At 39.9% G+C, this 19039-nt stretch overlaps 1 long non-coding RNA gene across 1 annotated transcript in view; it reads right to left on the reverse strand.

Annotated features, from left to right (window-relative positions):
* Window positions 1-12021: 12021 nt before the first annotated feature.
* The window catches only part of LOC114027703, a 10466-nt gene continuing 3448 nt past the window's right edge, over window positions 12022-19039 (reverse strand). The window contains exons 2-3 of the long non-coding RNA XR_003567283.1: window positions 16956-17086; window positions 12022-12573 (exon numbers count right to left, since the gene is read on the reverse strand). This is a non-coding gene — a long non-coding RNA (uncharacterized LOC114027703). The remainder of the gene's footprint in view (window positions 12574-16955; window positions 17087-19039) is intronic.

A 19039-nucleotide genomic window follows, 5' to 3' on the forward strand; every position in this document is an offset into this window, starting at 1 on the left:
CTGGGGGCGGATTTGGGGAGGGGAGGGGAGGGGAGTAAAGGGGTGGGGAGGATGGGAGGCAAGGGGGGGAGGGGGGTGCTTGTCAGATGTGGGACCAGGGCGATGGCCGGGGCCAAGGACAGACCGGGGCCGGAGTAACTGCTGACCCCGGGAAAAGCCAACCTGAGTTTTTAGTTAAACTAACAAGTTATTTCGGGTCAAAGAAAGCTTATCACCGGAAGACCGTTCTGGAAAAGCCAGAAGGAGGATCCACAAGGGATGAAGTCGAACAAAGACCATTAGTACAAGTATTGGAGGGAAGGTTTTTAAATGGAGTGGGAGCCACTTATACAATGGATGAAGAGGGGAAAGTTAGAGCAAAAGGGAAAGGGGCATGAGAAAGGGTGAAATTAACATATAAAGACCAGAGTAAAAGGACCGGAGGGAAAGAAAGGGAAGGATTTCAGAAGCAGCACCGGTTGGACTAGCCATAAGGTTGTAAAAGCAGAGTCAGTAGCAACCCCAGACTTACAGGGACAACAAAAGAGCAACATTTCTTGAAAATAAATACATAGCATGGGGGCCATTTACGACTTCTGGAATCTGTACTTGGCTCTATCTACTCCAGGCACTTCTCTCTGGTCTGCAGAGATTACTTCAGAGATGTAAGTGGGAAAAATGAATAAATGCTAAACATGCCCAGTTCCTTTAATCAGTTTTCCAATGAAATAATTGTAAGCTAATACATGACATTCAAAGTCTTGAACTTTAACCCTTCTGTGATTGAATCTATAATCTATATACTCTCTATAAGCTCAGGGAGCCTACTGCCATACACTGCTGACAGTAAACTTTCAATAAATGTTGGGTGTAATTGAAAGATAACCTGATAAGGATTGTACAGGAGTATCAGGAAAAGGCTGGAATTTATGATTTCCAAAGTTTCTGCCAGTTCTGGTATTCCAAATTTCATTTTATCATTCTAGCCTATTGAGATAATTTTGATTACCAGCTCTGCCATCTTGTATATTCACTATCCTTCCCAGCTTTGAGTTGTCACCAGATAACTGAGTTAATTCTGGATCTGCTGTCCATTAGATTGTAAGCTCCTTGAGGGCAGAGAATTACTTTTGCCTCTTTTTTTATCCCTGGTGCTTAGCATAGTGCCTGGCACATAGTAGGCGTTTAATAAATGTTTACTGAATTGGATTTACACCCTGTATGATTTTGGGCAAGTCACTTAATTTCTCTGTCTCAGTTCCTTCATCTGGTAAATGGGAGAATGGGATTAGATAACATACCTGTAAGGTTCCTTCCAACTTTAAATCTATGAGCCTATGATGTGAAAATCTGATAAGCATACCATTTCTCCAAACCCTGGTTAAAAAAAAAAAATGTTGATGTGGCTGGGCCAAACACAGAACTCTTATAGCTCCCACTAGAGACTTCCTTCTAGATTTCCATCAATTAATTAACACTTTTGGGGTGAGGGACAGTCGTTAAACTAGCTAGGAATCCACCAAACTATATGATCATCCTGTTGATATCCTTTTATCTTATCTGCAAGGATACTTTAAAATGGAAAAGAAAAGGGAAGGGGAAGATTGCCTATGCATATATATTCACCAAGCTAGAGCAGCTACAAAGTAGGAAGGATAGCAATTGAGGCACCCAGAAATTTACAGAGGAAAAAAAATCCAAGAAAGAGGCCAAAAGAAAAATATTCCTGGGTACTGCGAGTACTGAGAGATGTGACTGCTGAGCTGTCAGTAATTTTTTAAAAAGATCTTGGAAAACAGGAGGGAAGCTATAAGATTGCAAAAGGCCAAATGTCTCAATTAAAAAAGAAGAGAATGGAGTATTCAAATTATAAGCCAGTCAGTTTGACTTTGATTCGAAGCTAAATGCTAGAGTATGTTATTAAAAAATGTTTTAGGAATATCTTACTTTTTTTAAGTGATAAAAAAAATGGCAGCATAACACCAAGATGTCAAGCAAGACTTAAAAAAACAACAACAGGGTTACTAGACTGTAATTCAGTGTTCACTTAAAATGTCTCTAATAGAATGACCTAGACCATTCCACTAAAACTGTTTTCTCCCAAATTGCCAAATCCAATGGCCTTTTCTCAATCCTCATTCTCCTTGAGCTCTTTGGCCTTTGACACTGTTGATAACTCTCTCCTCCTTGATATTCTCTTCTCTTTAGGTTTTCAGGACACTACTCTCTCCTGGTTCTCCTCCTACCTATCTAACTGCTCCTTCTCAGTTTTCTTTGCTGGATCCTTCTCCAGATAACACCTTCTAACTATAGGTGTCCCTCAGGGTTCTGTCCTAGGCCTTCTTTTCTTCTCCCTCTGCACTATTTCACTTGGTGATCTTATCAGCTTCCATGGATTTAATCACCACCTCTGTAGTGATGATTCTCAAATTGACCTATCCTGCCCCAAACTCTCTTCTGACCTCTCTGCTGAATTTCGAATCTCCACCTACCTTTCAGACATCTTCAAATGGACATCTAAAATAGAACTCATTATCTTTCCCTCTAAACCCTCTCTGACTCTCCTACCTTCCCCATTAATATAAAAGGCATCACTATCCTCCCAGGCTCTCAATCTAGCAGTCATCCTTGACTCCTTGCTATCTGTCATTCCTCCATGTCTAATCTGTTGCCAAGGCCTGATGATTTCACCTTTATATCAGCCTTTTCCTCTGACACTGCCACCACTCTGGTGCAGGCCCTCATCCCCCTGCCTTCACTATTACAATAACCCTACTGGTGGGTCTGCCTACCTCATCACTCCCTACTTCAATACATCCTCTATTCAATCACTAAAGTGATTTCCCTAAAGCACAGGTCTGAGCACGTAAACCCCCCAGTCAATACACTCCAGGGGCCCCCTATTGCCTTCATGAATAAATACAAAATGCTCTGCTTAGAGTTCAAAGTCCTTCATGATCTAGCCCTCTCCCTCCTTTCCAGTCTTCTTACACCTTACTCCCTGCCATGTACAAGGTAAACATGAGTTATTTGAATCCCCAAAGCAAAAAGGAATCCAGTTAGTATTATTACTTAACACAGTAATGCCTCATTAATTCAGACCCTACTCATTAGCTGATTAGAATGGGGGCAGGGCTAAAGTTTGTCTTTATGCTATTATAGGTTTAGAAGAAAAGGATTGGCTAGGAACTAGTAGTTCAAATGAGGTTAAGGAAATATTTAACCTACTTAAGAGACAAACTATTTTAAGGGATTCTAACTCTATTAATCATAAAATGACTTATAAATCCTTAAAGTAGGCACAGAATTATAGAATTTCAGCGTTGGAAGGGACCTCAAAGGCCATCTGGTCCTATTTATACCTGAACAAGGATCCCCTCTACAACATATCCAGCAAGTACTCACTCAGACTTTGCTTGAAGAGCTCTGTTAAGTCCTCCATTAAAATGTAAACTTCTTGAAGGAAGAGACCAGCTTTTTCTCCTTGTCCTCAGTTTCTAGCAAAAAGCATATGCTTAATGTTTCTTTGAAATGAATCAACTTAAACCCACGCCTCCTGAGGCCTTCCCCACTTTGGGACAGCTCTAATAGGAAGTTTGCCTCTGATTCAACATCTCTCCCCATTCCTCCTAATTCTGCCTTCTGGAGACAAGCTTAGGAAATCTGAGTCCTCTCTCCCATATGACAGACCTTGAAATACTTGATGACAGGTATCATTTCCCCTCCAAGCCTTCTCTTCCCATATGTGGTGCTGGTGAAGTTGATTTTTTTAATTCAGGTGTCAGACCTTACACTTTCACCTATTCCTTCTTCTCCTGGTACGTTTATGGCATCATCTCAAGGCCCTTGACTGTTCTGGTTGTCTTCCTCTGGAAGATCTTCAACTTGTCTTTTCAATAACTGAATGCAGTACTCCAGATGTGGAGTGGTAGGAGCACAACCTCCCTCATCTTGGGTACCAAGCCTCCTTTAAGGTAGCCTAAGCTTGTATTCACTTTGGGGGCTGCCATAGCAGATTGTTCATTTATGTTGAACCTGCAGTCTACTGACCCTGCCCCTACATCTCTTTCAGATCAGCAGCTCTCTAGTCATGCTTCACACATGTTGTACTGGAGAAATCGATTTTTAAAAAATTCAACTGTAGGGGCAGCTTGGTAGCACAGTGGATAGAGCACTGGCCTTGGATTCAGGAGAATCCAAGTTCAAATCCAACCTCAGACACATAACACTAGCTGTGTGACCCTGGGCAAGTCATTTAACCCCATTTCCTAGCCCCCCCAAAAAAATCAACTGTAACACCTTACATTCTGCCTATTTTATCTTAATTTAACCCAACTCAATTGCAGTTAGATGATACAACAGATAGAGCACTGGACTTGGAGTCAAGAAGACCTGAGTTCAAATCTGACCTCAGACTAAACTAGCTAGGTAACTCTGGGCAAGTCACTTCACTTCTGTCTTCCTTAGTTTTCTCAACTGTAAAATGGGGATCATAATAGCACCTACCTCCCAGGATTGTTGTGGGGATTAAATAATATATTTGTAAAAAGTGCTTAGCACAGTGCCTGACACATAGTGGGTACTTAATAAATGCTTATTTCCTTCCTTTATTCTAGCCTATGCAGATCACTTTGGATCCTGACTCTGTCATCCTATTCTTAGCTATCCTTCCTAGTTTTGGATAAACAAGTCGTCGATAAAAATGTTAAACAGCACTTACTACCTAAATAGCCATTTGACTATCATACAATCAATCAATAAACATTTATTAAGAGCTTACTATATGCCAGACACTGTACTAAGCAATAGGGATACAAAAAGAGGCAAAAGACAGTCCCTGCCCGAAAGAAGCTTACAATCTAATAGGGGAGACAACAAACACACAAATGTATATGAACAAGTTGTATATAGGATAAATAGGAAATAATTAACAGAGAAGACACTAGACTTAAGAGGAGTTGAGAAGGGCTTTCTGGAGAAGACAATATTTTAGCTGGAATTTAAAGGAAGCCAGGGAAGACAGTAGGTGGAGATAAGGAGGGAAAGCATTCCAGGCATGGGGGACAGCTAGAGAAAATGCCCAGAGCCAATAGATAGAGTGTCCTGTTCGTGGGGACTACCCTGGGAGGTAAGTGCTATTATTATCTCCATTTTATAAATGAGGAAACTGAGGCAAACAAAGGGTAAGTGACTTGCCCAGGGTCATACAACTAGTGAGTGTCTGAGGCCACATCTGAACTCAGGTCTTCCTGACTCCAGGCTAGGTGCTCTACACACTGTGCTGATCCAATGTTACATCTACTAAGGGATTCATGATTTCTTCAATATGGAGACTCTTGATGCCTTTTGTTTTCACATCACACTCATTTCTAAGGGGAAAAGAAACCCTCACTTTGCACAAAGAAAAGCAGTTATGCAAAAACATCAAATAACAACAACAGTAATAACATTTCATGTTATCTGATTTGATCTTCACAAGTTAGGTGCTATAATTATCTCTAGTTTACAGGTAAGGAAACTGAATTGGGGAGAGGTCAAGAAATTTGCCCAGGGCACATAGGGAACTAGAGTCAACTAGAGTTTTGTCTAAGACAGGATTTGAACTCAGGTCTTCCTGACCGCAAGTCCAGCACTCCATCTACTATACCACCTAAATACAATGAACACATGATCTTAGCCTCAAAGGGCTGAGAAGATATAAACACATATAATACATAGTATACAATATTTTGTCCTAGTACTTCCTGTCCTTTTACCTGATTGGAAAATAGTAGGTACTTAATAAATGCTTATTGACTGACTATAGTGAAGACAGAAATATATTTTATTATCTGTTCTTGGGGATCATAATTGTTTTTTAATTAATTTTTTTCCATTACAGAAAATCCTTATCTCCTTCCCACCTTCTCCCCTCCAACTGAGGAAGAGAAACAAAATCCTTGCTACAAGCACGTATATTCAGGCAAAACAAATTCCTGTATTGGCCATGTCCAAAAAACAAAAACAAAAACAGAAGTCTTACTCTGCATTCTGAAGCCATCACCTCTCTGTCAGCAGATGAGCAGCATGTTCCATAGCGATTCCTCTGAAATCTTGGTCATCAGTGGTTTTTAAATCACTCAGGGTTTGGCTCTCTTTTAGTAATTTTTTCATTTGCATCGTTGCAGTCATCTCATATATTGTTCTTTGGTTTAAGTACATCAGTTCCTACAAATTTTCCCATGTTTCTCTAAATTCTCTCAAGATCGTGACGCAGTGGCTAGAGCACCAACCGTAGAGCACCAACCCTCAGGAGGACCCGAGTTCAAATCCCACCTCAGACCAAACACTTGACACCTACTAGCTCTGTGACCCTGGGCAAGTCATACCCCCCCAATAAAAAATTCTCTCAGAATCTTTCTTTTTCCGCTATTCCTCATACAAAGGGTGGGGTGATTAATTCCAATGACTTTCCTGCTATTTATGACAATTTTTTTTAAAAAGTTGACAAAATGAAACAATACATTTCTAAAATATGACATTATAGGCACTATGCCATATCCATTAGTTCATATTGCATATATGGACACCAACCTCTGCAAAGGAGTGGGGGAAATTATTTTCTCATATTTCTTTTTTGGGAACAATCTTATTCTTTACACTATTGCAACATTTGGTTTCACTTGTTTCATGGTGGCTATTCTTTCTATTTGCATTATTTCCATCGTTATGTATATTGTTTTCCTTGTTATTTCTATGTGACCTTGGGCAAGTAACTTTACCATCTGCCTTATTTGCTTCATCTGTAAAATGAAGATAATAATAGCACCTATCTCACAGGGTTGTTCCAAGGCTAAAACAAGCTAATATTTGTAAAGTACTTTTCGAACTTTAAAGGCTAATTAAACACTGTTACTGTATAATAATATTCCATTACATTTCTTATGTCAAATTTTTTTCAGTCATTCTCCAATACCAGGCATCCATTTTGTTTCTAATTCCTTGCTATTACAAAGAGGGCTGCTTAGATTATTTTTTATATATTGGACTTTTTCTTCTGTCTTTGACTTCTTTGAGTTATGTGTTCAGTAGTGGGCCAAAATATAAGAATGGTTCAGTTACTTTCTTAGCATAATTCCAAACTAATAACCAGAATGGTTGGACCAATTTACAGTTCCACCAATAATTTGTTAGTGTTCCTGTCTTCCCAACATTCACAAAAAAGACAAAAAAAAGATATGTAACAATGTGAGGGAAAATCTCAGAAATGCTTTAATTGCCATTTCTCTTACCACTAATAATTTGTAGCATGTTTTCAAATGGTTATTTATACTCTGCAATTCTTCTTTTGAAAACTTCAAATCAAATCAACCAAGTACTTATTAAGTTCCTAACATGTGCCAGGCATTGTGTTAGCCAATGGGGGTAAAAATAAAAATTTTTTAAAAAACCGTTTTTGGACTTAAGAAGTTTACCTTCTATAAAGGGAATAATGTATATGCATACAAGTATCTGCAAGTAATACATAACTGCAAAGTAATTTAAAAATTTTTTTAATTTTTATTATGAACTGAAACATTAAGATTTGAATATACAAAGAAGATTGCATATGAAAATATGAACTTCTATTGCATAGTTTGCATGTTAAATTTAACACAGTAAAAAAAAATTTTGCTTCTCAGTTCCCTTCTGAACTTCTTTCAGCTCTCTTCTGTTGATGTTGGGTTTTTTGGGTTTTTTTAACATTTCATTGTTACTCCTTTCTTTCATTTCTTCTGTTTCTCATCACTATTACTACTCACCAACTCCTCCCCACTCCAACTGAAACCTCCCAGGTAAAGTGTCTTGGCAGAAGGGCTAAACCAGGTTGAGGGTAACTGACAGGCCTCAAACCCATCATTAAGTTAGGAGAGTGTCTACCCCAAGCATATGAAAACTTCCCCTAGCAGAATGGGTGGATGAGAACAATTTGTTCCACCAGCCACGAAGCCGGCTGAAGCAGGTGCTTGGAGCACTTAGAGCTGGGTCAAACATTGAAGACACCAAGGTCTTTGATCCACTGCATCCTTGGCCATCACCAGTCATCTTGATTTTTGTCTTGCCACTGGATTTTAATGATTCAGGAAGAGAGCACGAGGCTGACAACTGTGTGAAACTCTGTCTAACTTAAATCTAATTCACAACCCATCCCAACCTGCCCATACTGGGTGACCACATACCTCTCTCTCACTGAAGCTCATCTCAAGTTCACAGAGTTAGAACTGGGACTTGAACCCAGAATTTTATTGCAGTAGTCATTTAATAATAATGATGATGATAGGTAACATTTGTATAGTGCTTACTATGTGCCAGGCATTGTGCTAGGCTCTTTTATGAATATTATCTCATTTGATCCTCACAGGAAACCTGGGAGGTAGGTACTATTATTATCTCTATTATTATCTCTTTTTTACACATAAGGAAACTGAGGCAAACAGAGGCTAAGTGACTTATCCAGGGTTATACCGCTGGCGAGTATCTGAGGCCACATTTGAACTCAGGTCTTCCTGAATCCAAGCCCAGCACTCTATATACCACCTCACTGCAATCTTGTTGCCTCTCCAGAAAGTTGTGATCTTTGCCCAGAGGCTTGTTTCCCCATCTTCCTACACATTTGTCCTCTACAGTCTGCTAACAGGACCAGAAGCTTGGGAAGATTAGTCCTTTCTGGCACCCTGGACACAGATAGATCTATCTGTATTCAGAGCATGGGTACAAGTAAAGCACAAGTCATAGATAGGTTCTCCAGCCTGCACTGAACCTCAGCCACACAAATGGATTCCTCACTCTCCCCTGCCTTGAGCTTGGCCAACAGTCTTACAAAGGTGCATGTCATTAATCACAAAGGGAAGAGAATAGATAGAAGACTGGATGACCACTTGTGTTATTGTGGGAATTCTTTTTTGTATATGGACCAATGTAGTATGGCAGAAACTGCACTAGTAATGGAGTCAGAGGATCTGGATTTAAATCGTCCCTCTGGAATTTATTACCTGCAAAGTCTTGGGCAAGTTACTTAAATTTTCTGAGTCTCAGTTATCTCATCTATAAAATGAAGGGGTTGGATTAGACAGCCTCTGAGGTTCCTTCCAACTCAGAAGTTCTGTGATTTTGTGATACATATTCTGATTTCCAGTCAATTATGTATCAATATCTGGACAACAGGACAATAAATACACTTAAGAATTTTACTGATGTTCTTTTCTTTTTCTTACATCACTATTACTACTAACTCCACATACACACACAATAGAGTCCCCAATTATAGCACATACAGCCAGTTAAAACAAATCAACACATGCTTCAATGAGGCATTAGATTGTGAGCAACTTGACAACAGAGACTATCTTTTGCTTTTCTTTGTATTCCTGGCACTTAGCACAGTGCCTGGCACATAATAGGTGCTCAGTAAGCGTTCATTTACTTATTGACTGATCGTGAGGCAGGAGAAATAGTTCACTAGTCTTCTGAAGTCATGACTGGTCACTCATTGATCAGAGTTCTGAAGTCTCAAAGTGTTGTTTTCACAATAGGCAACATCTTCATCCACTTAGTTTTTCCCAAGTGGATGGTTAAGCCAGACACTCTTGAATGGTTATATATCTCATTAGGAGGCTCTGTAACATTCTGGGTATTGAGGCCCAAGTTGTCATGGTTTTTTTCCCATTCTTTCTTCTCTACTTCTCTTGTGTACACCCTCTTCCTTCCACTCACACCATAATCATCCTAGTTCAACCCCTCAACACCTTTCACTTGGACTATGGTAAAAGCCACTCAGGTGGTCTCCCTGCTTCTAGGCTTTCACCTCTCTAATCTGTTGTCCATACAGCATCCTCCACATGGCTGCCAAATTTATGTTCCTAAAACAGTCACTGATCAAGTTACTCCCCTATGGAAGAAGCTTTATTGGTTCCCTATAGCCTCTGGAATAAAATACAAACTATTTTACTATAATCATGATTTAAAGTCCTTCACAGTCTGACTCCACATATTCTTTCCAGCTGTCTACATATTCCTTCTTCAATCTAGTCGAACTGATCAATTAACTATTTCCAGTACAAGATATTGCCTCTCTTGCCTCCCCACCATCCCCATGCTTGCATTGCTCTCTCTCCTTACCACCACCTTGGAGAATCTTTAACTCTCTTCAAGACATAGCTCAAATCCTATTTCCTTCAACAAGCCTTTACTGGTGCTCACAGTTGATTTTCTCCCTGACCCCAACCTTCCCCCAATTACTTCGTATTTATTTTGTACATATCCTATATTTACTTCTCTGTGAATGTGTTATATCCCCTAAGCCCCTTGAGGTCAAGGACTCTCTAGCTCCTATATTTGTATTTCCAGGCTCTGGAACATAATAAGCAATTAATAAATTCCGGTGATTGTTTGATTGGTCTATTGATTGAAGCAATCAACACAAAGAAATCTGCAAACAGGCATAGCTAGAAGACTTCACAATATGAAAGGAGCCTCTCTTTGACTTTAACTTATGCTGAATCTCCTTACAGTGACAAATACCTTCAGCAAATACATCTTTCTGTTTTACATCTCTGTAAGGATATGAATGCCATAAAGTTCTCTGGCCCCTTTTTCTCAGGGCCTACCCAACTACATCTCCCCTCAGGCTTCGTGAGGGGACAGGATATCTCTTCTCTATGGTCACTTGCTGGAGTTCCCACCAGCTGTATTCCCCTCACTATTAGGAGATAGTGATTCCCAATAAAATTCCATTGAACATCAATTAGCTTTTACAAAGGGATATTTACTTCAAAGATATAGCAAGAACAAAGCACATTTACCACCCAAATAGCTGGGGACATACTCCTCTCGATGCCATATTAGCCTAAACTTAACTCAGTTCCTACAGCACATTGGTTCCACCAAGTTCATGTACAAAGGCAGGATCTCTTCTGGATGAGTCCTCATTTCAGCTTTTGCTGGTATGTGTCCAGAATGTCACTTTGGAAGATTGCTCCCTGCCTCTCTGGACATTGATGAGAGGCTGGCTGAAATATTTAGCTTGGGCTTCAAAGTCCTGGAATCCTATAGCTTGTTCTCCTTACCTTTCAAAACTCTCAAAGTCAGAGACCCCATTCCCTTCACCTGACACCATGAATGAAGGAGTAACTGAGATGCCCCAGAGTCAAATGAGGCAAAGATACTGTAGTTGAAGCTGACAGGTCTTTTTATGTTTATTGATATTTTCTGTTTCTTACATCACATACTATCACATGTATTCCTCTCCCTCTCAGTCCTTCACCTTGAAAATGAAAATCATAATTCCCTTCACAGAGTCATCCAATATGACAAATAGTAATTTTTTTAGAGAGAGAGAAAAAAAAAGTCAGCACAAAGTCAACATTGAGAAAGCCCAAAAACATGTGCAATGTGTAACATCTGTGGACCTCCCACCTCTGAGAAGTAGGTTGGGTGTCTTCTCATATCTCTTTGACTACCACTTTATCTTTATAATTTTGTTATTTACTTTTTGATTTTAGGTGTGTCATTCTTACCATTTAAATTGTTGTAGTTACTGTGTATATTGTTTTCTTGGCTTTGCTTACTTCAATTTGTATCAATTCATATAGATCTTTCCAGGTTTCTCTGCTTCTTACCACACACGTAATTTCTTTTTTTAAATAATATTTTATTTCCCCCCAATTACATGTAAAAACAATTTTTAACATTTTTTTTATAAAAATTTTGAGTACCAAATTCTCTCCCTCCCTTTCTCCTTTACCCTCCCTGAAACAGTAAGCAATCTAATACAAGTTATACATGTGCAATCATGTAAAACGTATTTCCATATTAGTCATTTTGACACACATAACTTCTTACAGCACAGTAATATTCCATTATATTCATATCCCACGATTTGTTTAGCCATTCCCCAGTTGATGGGCATCTACTTTGTTTCCAATTCTTAGCTACCACAAAAAGGCCTGCTATAAATATTTTGGAGCATATAGGAACTTTTTTCTTATCAATGGCTTCCTTGTAATGGAGTCCTTGGTTCAAAGGGTATGGACATTTTAGTCACTTGATTTCCATAATTCCAAATTGCTTTCCAAAATGGTTTCACAGCTCTGCAAACAATGGATGAGTGTGCCTCTCTCCCCACAACTCCTCCAACATTGACTGTTGCCATTTTTGGTTGTTTTTACCAATTTGCAGAATGTGAGGCAAAACGTCAGAGTTGTTTTGGTTTATATCTCTCTTATTATTAGTGATTTGGAGCATTTTTTATGTGGTTATGAATACTTTGTAGGTCTTCTTTTGAGAACTGTTTGTTCATACCCTTCAATGACAGGTCTTTTTAGATGCTGAAGCCAAACAGCCTGCTTCTTCACATATAGTTATTTGCTCTCAATCAGTTACAGAATGTCTAGGATGCTCTAGTCTCTCCAAGGCACTTGTCCCTTATGTGACATAGCGATTCTCCTGGGATTTCTCCTGGGATTTCTCCTGGGAACAGGGCAGAGAGATCCTATGGAAGGCACTGTGCACATGTACCAGGCCCTGCTGCACAAGAATAAAAAATTATGCAGTCGCTTCTCTCGAGGAGGTTATGTTCTACTAGGGAATGAAGAGCAGAGAAAGAGAACAGGATTGTCTTAAATTATTAGAGTGAAAACTGAACATATACCTCTTTGCATTTATTTCAGTGAGGTACTTCAGGTTTTTTTTTCCCACATATCCCCAATTCTACAGAATTCAAAATTCTAGAGTTAAAAATCTTTGTGTTATATTGTTTTTATCCATGTTAAAAGCTTATAGCAAACTACTGGAATAACTGAATATTATATTGTGAATTCAAATTGAATTTGTAAATAATGTCAGATTTGATGTTATGCATAGAAACCTACTTCTAGACATGCTTATTAGAAATAAAACTCCCTTTTATGCATTAATATAGTAGTTTAAGATATTGGAGGCAGCCCCCAGGGAATCATACAACATGTAAACTGTCCCTGATCAGGCTAACCCAATAAATTGGTCTAGTCCTCTTGATTCTACTACCACAACTTCTTATATCTGGCCCCTCCTTTCTATTCCTACTGCCATCACCTCAGTTAAGGTCCTCATTACTTCTTCCCTCACATACTATAATTGCCTCCTAACCAGTCATTCTATCTCCAATCTCCAATCTATCTTTCCCATCTTTCCCATAGACAACACCCTGATACCTGAATCTCGTCATATCACCCCTGCCCAGGGCCTTTATATTTCCTAAAGGATCATCAGTTTGGTACTGGAAAGGTCAAACTCCTCAGCCTAAAATTTAAGGTCCTCTATAATCAGACCACAGCCTATCTTTCCAGCCTCATCTCATGAGGTAGCTAAATGACAATGGGTGGAGCGCCGGGCCTTGAGTCAGGAAGACCTGAGCTCCAATCTGGCCGCAGACACTTAACTTAAGTGACCCTGGGGAGATTGCATAACCTCTGTATGCCTCAGTTGAATATTAATAGCACCTACCTCCTAGGGTTGTTGTAAAGTTAAATTAGATAATATTTGTAAAAGCTCTTAGCACAGTATCTGGCACATAGCAGGTGCTTCATAAATGATTTTTCCCTTCTTTCCTTCCTTTTTACCTACTGTCTATTTCAGCAAACTAGACTTTTCTCCATCTCTGCTTCATTCACTGTGCCATCTTTTATTTATGATTTTTCCTATCTTTGCCTTTGGAATTGTCTCCAACCAGCACTAGATCAGCAGTAATGTCAGAAGAGAGAAGGGGTATATACTATGACAGTAGAACTGACGGGACTTCGCAATAGTTTGGAATATAGAATAGGGCACGAGTGGGGAGCTGAGGGTGGCAGATTGGGAAGATGGCAGTGCTTTTGGCAGGAAGAGGAAAATTGGGAAAATGGAAGGGTTTTTTGGTAAATAATAATAATAAGTTCAGTTTTGAACACGTTGAGTTTAAGATGTCTATAGGATATCTAGTTCAAGATGTCCAATTGGAAGTTGGAAAGACAGGAGGCCAAGAGAGAAGTCTGGGCTAGATAAGCAGATCAAGGAATCATAAACACAGAGATTATGGTTGAAAAGTTGAGTCTATGAGAGTGATGAGATCACCAGTTAAAAAGTAGAAAGGGAAAAGAAAAGAGGTACAGGACATAGCCTTGGGAGATACCCACGGTTAGTTAGTAGAACTTGGAAGAAGATCCAGCAAAAGAAACTAAGAAGACAAAGTCTGAGAGGCAGGAGAAGAACTAAGAGAGCAGTCACGAAAATCTAAAGAGAGGAGAGTATTAAGGAGAAGAGGGTCACAGAAAATGTCAAAAGCTATAAAGAGATCAAGAAGGATGAGGATTGAAAAAGGGCAACTAGATTAGGTGATTAAGAGATCACTGGTAACTTTGGAGAGAGTGGTTTCAATTCAAATGACATGTTTGGAAGCTAGATTACAGAGATTTAAGAAGAGAATATGAGGAGGGAAAGTAGAGGCACTTATAAATGTCCAAAAGGAGTCCAGCCATAAAATGGAAGAGAGATATAAGACTACGGCTACTGGGGATGTATAGCTCAAGTGAGGATTTTCTGAAGATGGGGGAGACATGGGTGTATCTGTAGGCTGTAGGAAAGCAACCAATAGACAGGAAAAGATTTAAAATTAGTGAGAGAGTGGGAATGATAGAGGGAGCAATATGTTGGAGAAGAAGGGGGTAGAATGGGATCACATTAAAAGGGATTAGACTTGGCAATGAGAAGGGCAAGGTCTTCATGTGAGATGGGCAAAAGAGAAGTGGCAGCATCTAAGTGATGTGAGATGAAGAGAGATAAAAGGGAACTCTCTGCTAATGGCCTCTAATTTTTCAGTGAAATATGAGATAAGATTCTCACTGAGAGACTAGGGTTTGAGGAGAAATGGAAAGGTGTGGAAGAGGTATGTGGTGAGTGGGATAGTGAATCAATTAGAGGAGTATAATAGAGACTTGCTGCAGTGAGCATCCAATTGAAATTATATAATGTAAACTTGTACTGGACCCAGTCAGCATGGTTTTGTGATTCTCGTCAACTCTGTTCAGCAGCACATGAATAGGGATGAAGGCATAGGAAGATAGGATTCATCCAAGTCTAAGGTTTGGCAGGTCATGATCTTGAGAGAAGAGCATAGTGTGGAGCTGAACTACAGTTATCCCTTCCACATCAAGGGAGTTAGGGGCATGACGCCCTGGTGATCTGGAAAACCCGCATAAAATTTTTTTGGCCTTCCCTTCATACCAGAGAAGAAGTCTAAATTATTATGCTATTAAAGGATAAAATATGTTGATATTATATAATATCATACATATATTTTATACATTTCTGAGTTTCTAAACTTTTGGGGTATCTGCTGACGTATATCATTATCTGCTGCCCTTTGTATGTTGTCTGTGGCTTCTACAAAACTTCCAAAAAATTCCCATTTAATTTCTTATGCCAACCCACCATATATGGAAACCACGATGGGGAAAGTCGAGATGTGGAAGGGATAGCTGTAGTTTAGCAAAGGTGAAGATTGGGGAAGGGAGGAGACTGTAGCTAGCGCAGGATTGATGTGGCCTGGGAAAAAACTCATCAGTTGAGGGATTGGAGGTCACAATAAAGGTCACAGCAAAGACAAAAAGCAGGGTGTAGAGGCAAAGGGAGAAGTGGAATGACAACAGGTTGTGATCAGATAAGGGAGTTTCAAAGTTCATAAACATGGAAATGGAGCATTTATGGATGATGACAAGAGTGTGACCATCTCTACATGTAGCTGAGGTAGAGTAAAGAAGTAAGTTGCAGGAAATACCTAAGTTGAAGAACTGGGAGATTAGAGAGTTTGAGGGAGTATTAACATGTATGTTGAAGTACCCTAGTAGGAGAGCAGGAACTGGGAAGGAGGAGAGAAAGCATGAGCCAGGCAGGGAACTCATTAAGGAGAAGGTCCTCAGGGTCAGTAGATAACAGCTACCAGAACCTTGACTGGGTGGTAAATATGGATTGAGAAGAGGTTACTGAGTATCGGTGCCAGAGAGGTTGTAAGTAGCAATGGGAAACAAAGAGCATTCCAACTCCACCACCTTGACATGGGATGCCATTTCTATTTTGCATCAACAGTGGCTTATACATAGTAAGTGGTATGAGGGTGTCTGTTAAATTTGAATTCTTGAAGGAGGGCAAGGGAAGGACATTCAGCATATATCCTCCCTTTCTCCTAGAAAATAAGTTGTTTACATGCACTGTTCACCTTCAATCACTCCTCAGTCCTTTGCAATCAATCTTTTGTCATCACTCAACTGAAAGTGCTCTCTCCAAAGTACCAATGCTCAATCTTAATTGCCGAATCTGATGGAAATTAGGACTTTTCTCAACCCTAATATTTCTTGACCCATCTGCAGTATTTGATGCTACTGACCACCTTCTCCCTTGGATACTTTCTCCCCCTAGGTTTTCTTGATACTAGTCTCTCCTGGTATACCTCCTGATTTATCTGACCAATCCCCTTTACTGGCTCATCATCCACATTAGGTTCCCTAACTGTGGGTATTCCCTAACGTTCTTTCTTGGGCCCTCTTCTTTTATTCCTCTACGTTCTCTCTCTCATTAGCTCCTGTAGACAGATGACTCCTAACCCCATCTTTCCTCTGAGGTTCAGTCCCATATCACCAATTACAATTGGATATTTCAAACTCAACAAGTTATTTACCGCCTCTGTGCCACAGTTTTCTCATCTGTATAGTACGCATAATAATAGCAACTGCCTCACAGAGTTGTTGTGAGGATCAAGTGAGATAAAAGTTATCCTTCTTCTGTCTCCCAGCACCTCTCCTCCTCTCTATGATTTCTCAAAGATCACTGTCCAGCAATCACATTAACCAGTCACTTTGGTCCTTCTCACCTTGGGATGGAATACATCCAGGCTTAGCCACTTGAATTCACTGTAGGCAGCTAGGTGTATATGACATCTCCTTACATACCTTAGGTTCCAATGCCCTCAAAACCAGGTTTGTTCCATCTCTCACATTCTAAAGATCATCCTCCTTGGTAGCAAAAGTAGAAATGAAATAGATGTTTACGGCACTACTTATTTTCTATCATCCTTTCCTTCCTAGATGAAGAGACAGGAATGACAAGAAACCATTAGAGTTAAAGAATTTTGGTTAGCAGACACCTCAGGCATCTTCTGTAACCTACACCTGAGCAGGAGTCCCCTTTACAGTATCCTTCATGTAGCCTTGGAAGAATTTCAATGTCAGGAAGCTCACTATCTCATGAGGCAACCTATGCCATTGTTGGAGAGCTGAATGTTAAGAAGTTCTTCCTTACACTGAACTGAAATATGCCTCTCTGGAATTCCCCAATTCTGACTCTCTTTCTTAGTAAGTCTGTATTCTAATAAATAGACTTATAGAGTTTTAGGTCTTAAACCTTTCAAGGGTCACTATAGATCATCTGGTCTGACCTTCTTATTTTACACTGAAGTCCAGAGAGGGTAAGTGATGTCTCTTAATCATCTTATCTTTGTTGTTCTTTATCTCCTTAAATAGATGTTATTGAACAAAGTCAAGAAGTTGGTGTTTTGTTATTCAGTATGTGTCAAGTTTGCTTTGCTGCTGTGAGGATGAGGGAAAAGACTGAAGCCAGAGTCCCCAGGTAGTAAATCGTAAATCGGCATCAAGTGACATATCTGGAAGCCTTGCCTGGCACGTCTCCAGTCTGGTTGCTCCTACCAGACCCTCGATCTACAGTTTGACAGTATTCTCAATGAAGTGGATGACAGCTCAACTTAGCTCAGTAACTCTATCACCTCCCTCCCCAGTCTCCTCCCTTCTTTGCCTCAAGATTTGTCTTAATTGGTCATTCCGAGAGTCAAAGAGTTATTCTAACAATGTTGAGAGCATTGGCTGCACTAATGGAATGTGTATCTTGTAAAAGTGACTACTTTGAGAGAAAACACTCATTTGGAAGCAAAAGGGGAAGAGAAGGAAATAAGCATTTATACAGCACCTACCATGTGCTAGGCACTTTTCAAATATTATCTCATTTGATCCTTACAACAACCCTGTGAGGGTAGATGCTGTTATTATCCCCATTTTACAGATGAGGAAACTGAGTCAAACAGAGGTTCAGTGACCTGCCCAGGGTCACGCAGCTAGTATCTGAGGCCACATTTGAATTCGGTTCTTCCTGACTCCAGGCCCAGTTTTCTTTCCACTGCGCCATCTAGTGGCCTTGAAAGTGGCCCAGGAAAGGCTTCTTGATGAAGATGGTGCCTAAGCTGCATCTTAAATCAATTAAATAATAAATATTTATTACGCACCTTTCTTTAGCCATTTTCAGTCATGTCTAACTCTTCATGACTCCATTTGGGGTTTTCTTGGCAAAAATACTAACATGCTTTGCCATTTCCTTCTCCAGCTCATTTACAGATGAGGAACTGAGGCAAACAGGATTAAGTGACTTGCCAGGGTCAACACTACTAGTAAGTGTGTAAGGCTGGATTTGAACTCATGAAGATGAGTCTTCCTGATTCCAAGCCCAGTGCTCTATCCACTTTGCCACCTAGCTGCCCCTTACTAAGTACCTACTATTTGCCAGTCACCCTGTTAGGCATTGGGGATACAAAAAGAGGCAGAAGATAGTCTCTACCCTCAAGGAGCTCCCAATCTAATGGGGAGGACAATAAACAAATATGTACAAACAAGCTTTACATAGGATAAATGGGAATTAAGAGAGGGAAGGACCTGGAATTAAGAGGGGTTGAGAAAGTTTTCCTGTGGGAGAATTTATTTTAGCTGGGACTTAAAGGAAGTCAGAGAGGTCAGTCATTGGAGCAGAGGAGGGAGAGTATTCCAGGCTCGGGAGACAGCCGGAGAGAATGCCTGGAACTCTGAGGAGTAAATTGTTTGTGGAATAGCCAGGAAGCCAGGATCATTGGATTGAACAGTACCTGTCTGGGAGTAAGGTATAAGAAGACTGGAAAGGTAGGAAGGGCTAGGTTGTGAAGGGCTTTGAATGCCAACTAAATGATTTTGTATTTGATACTAGAGGCAACAGGGAG

This window comes from Vombatus ursinus, unplaced genomic scaffold (assembly GCF_900497805.2).
Source record: "Vombatus ursinus unplaced genomic scaffold, bare-nosed wombat genome assembly UNPS02014863.1, whole genome shotgun sequence".
Lineage (NCBI taxonomy): Eukaryota > Metazoa > Chordata > Mammalia > Diprotodontia > Vombatidae > Vombatus > Vombatus ursinus.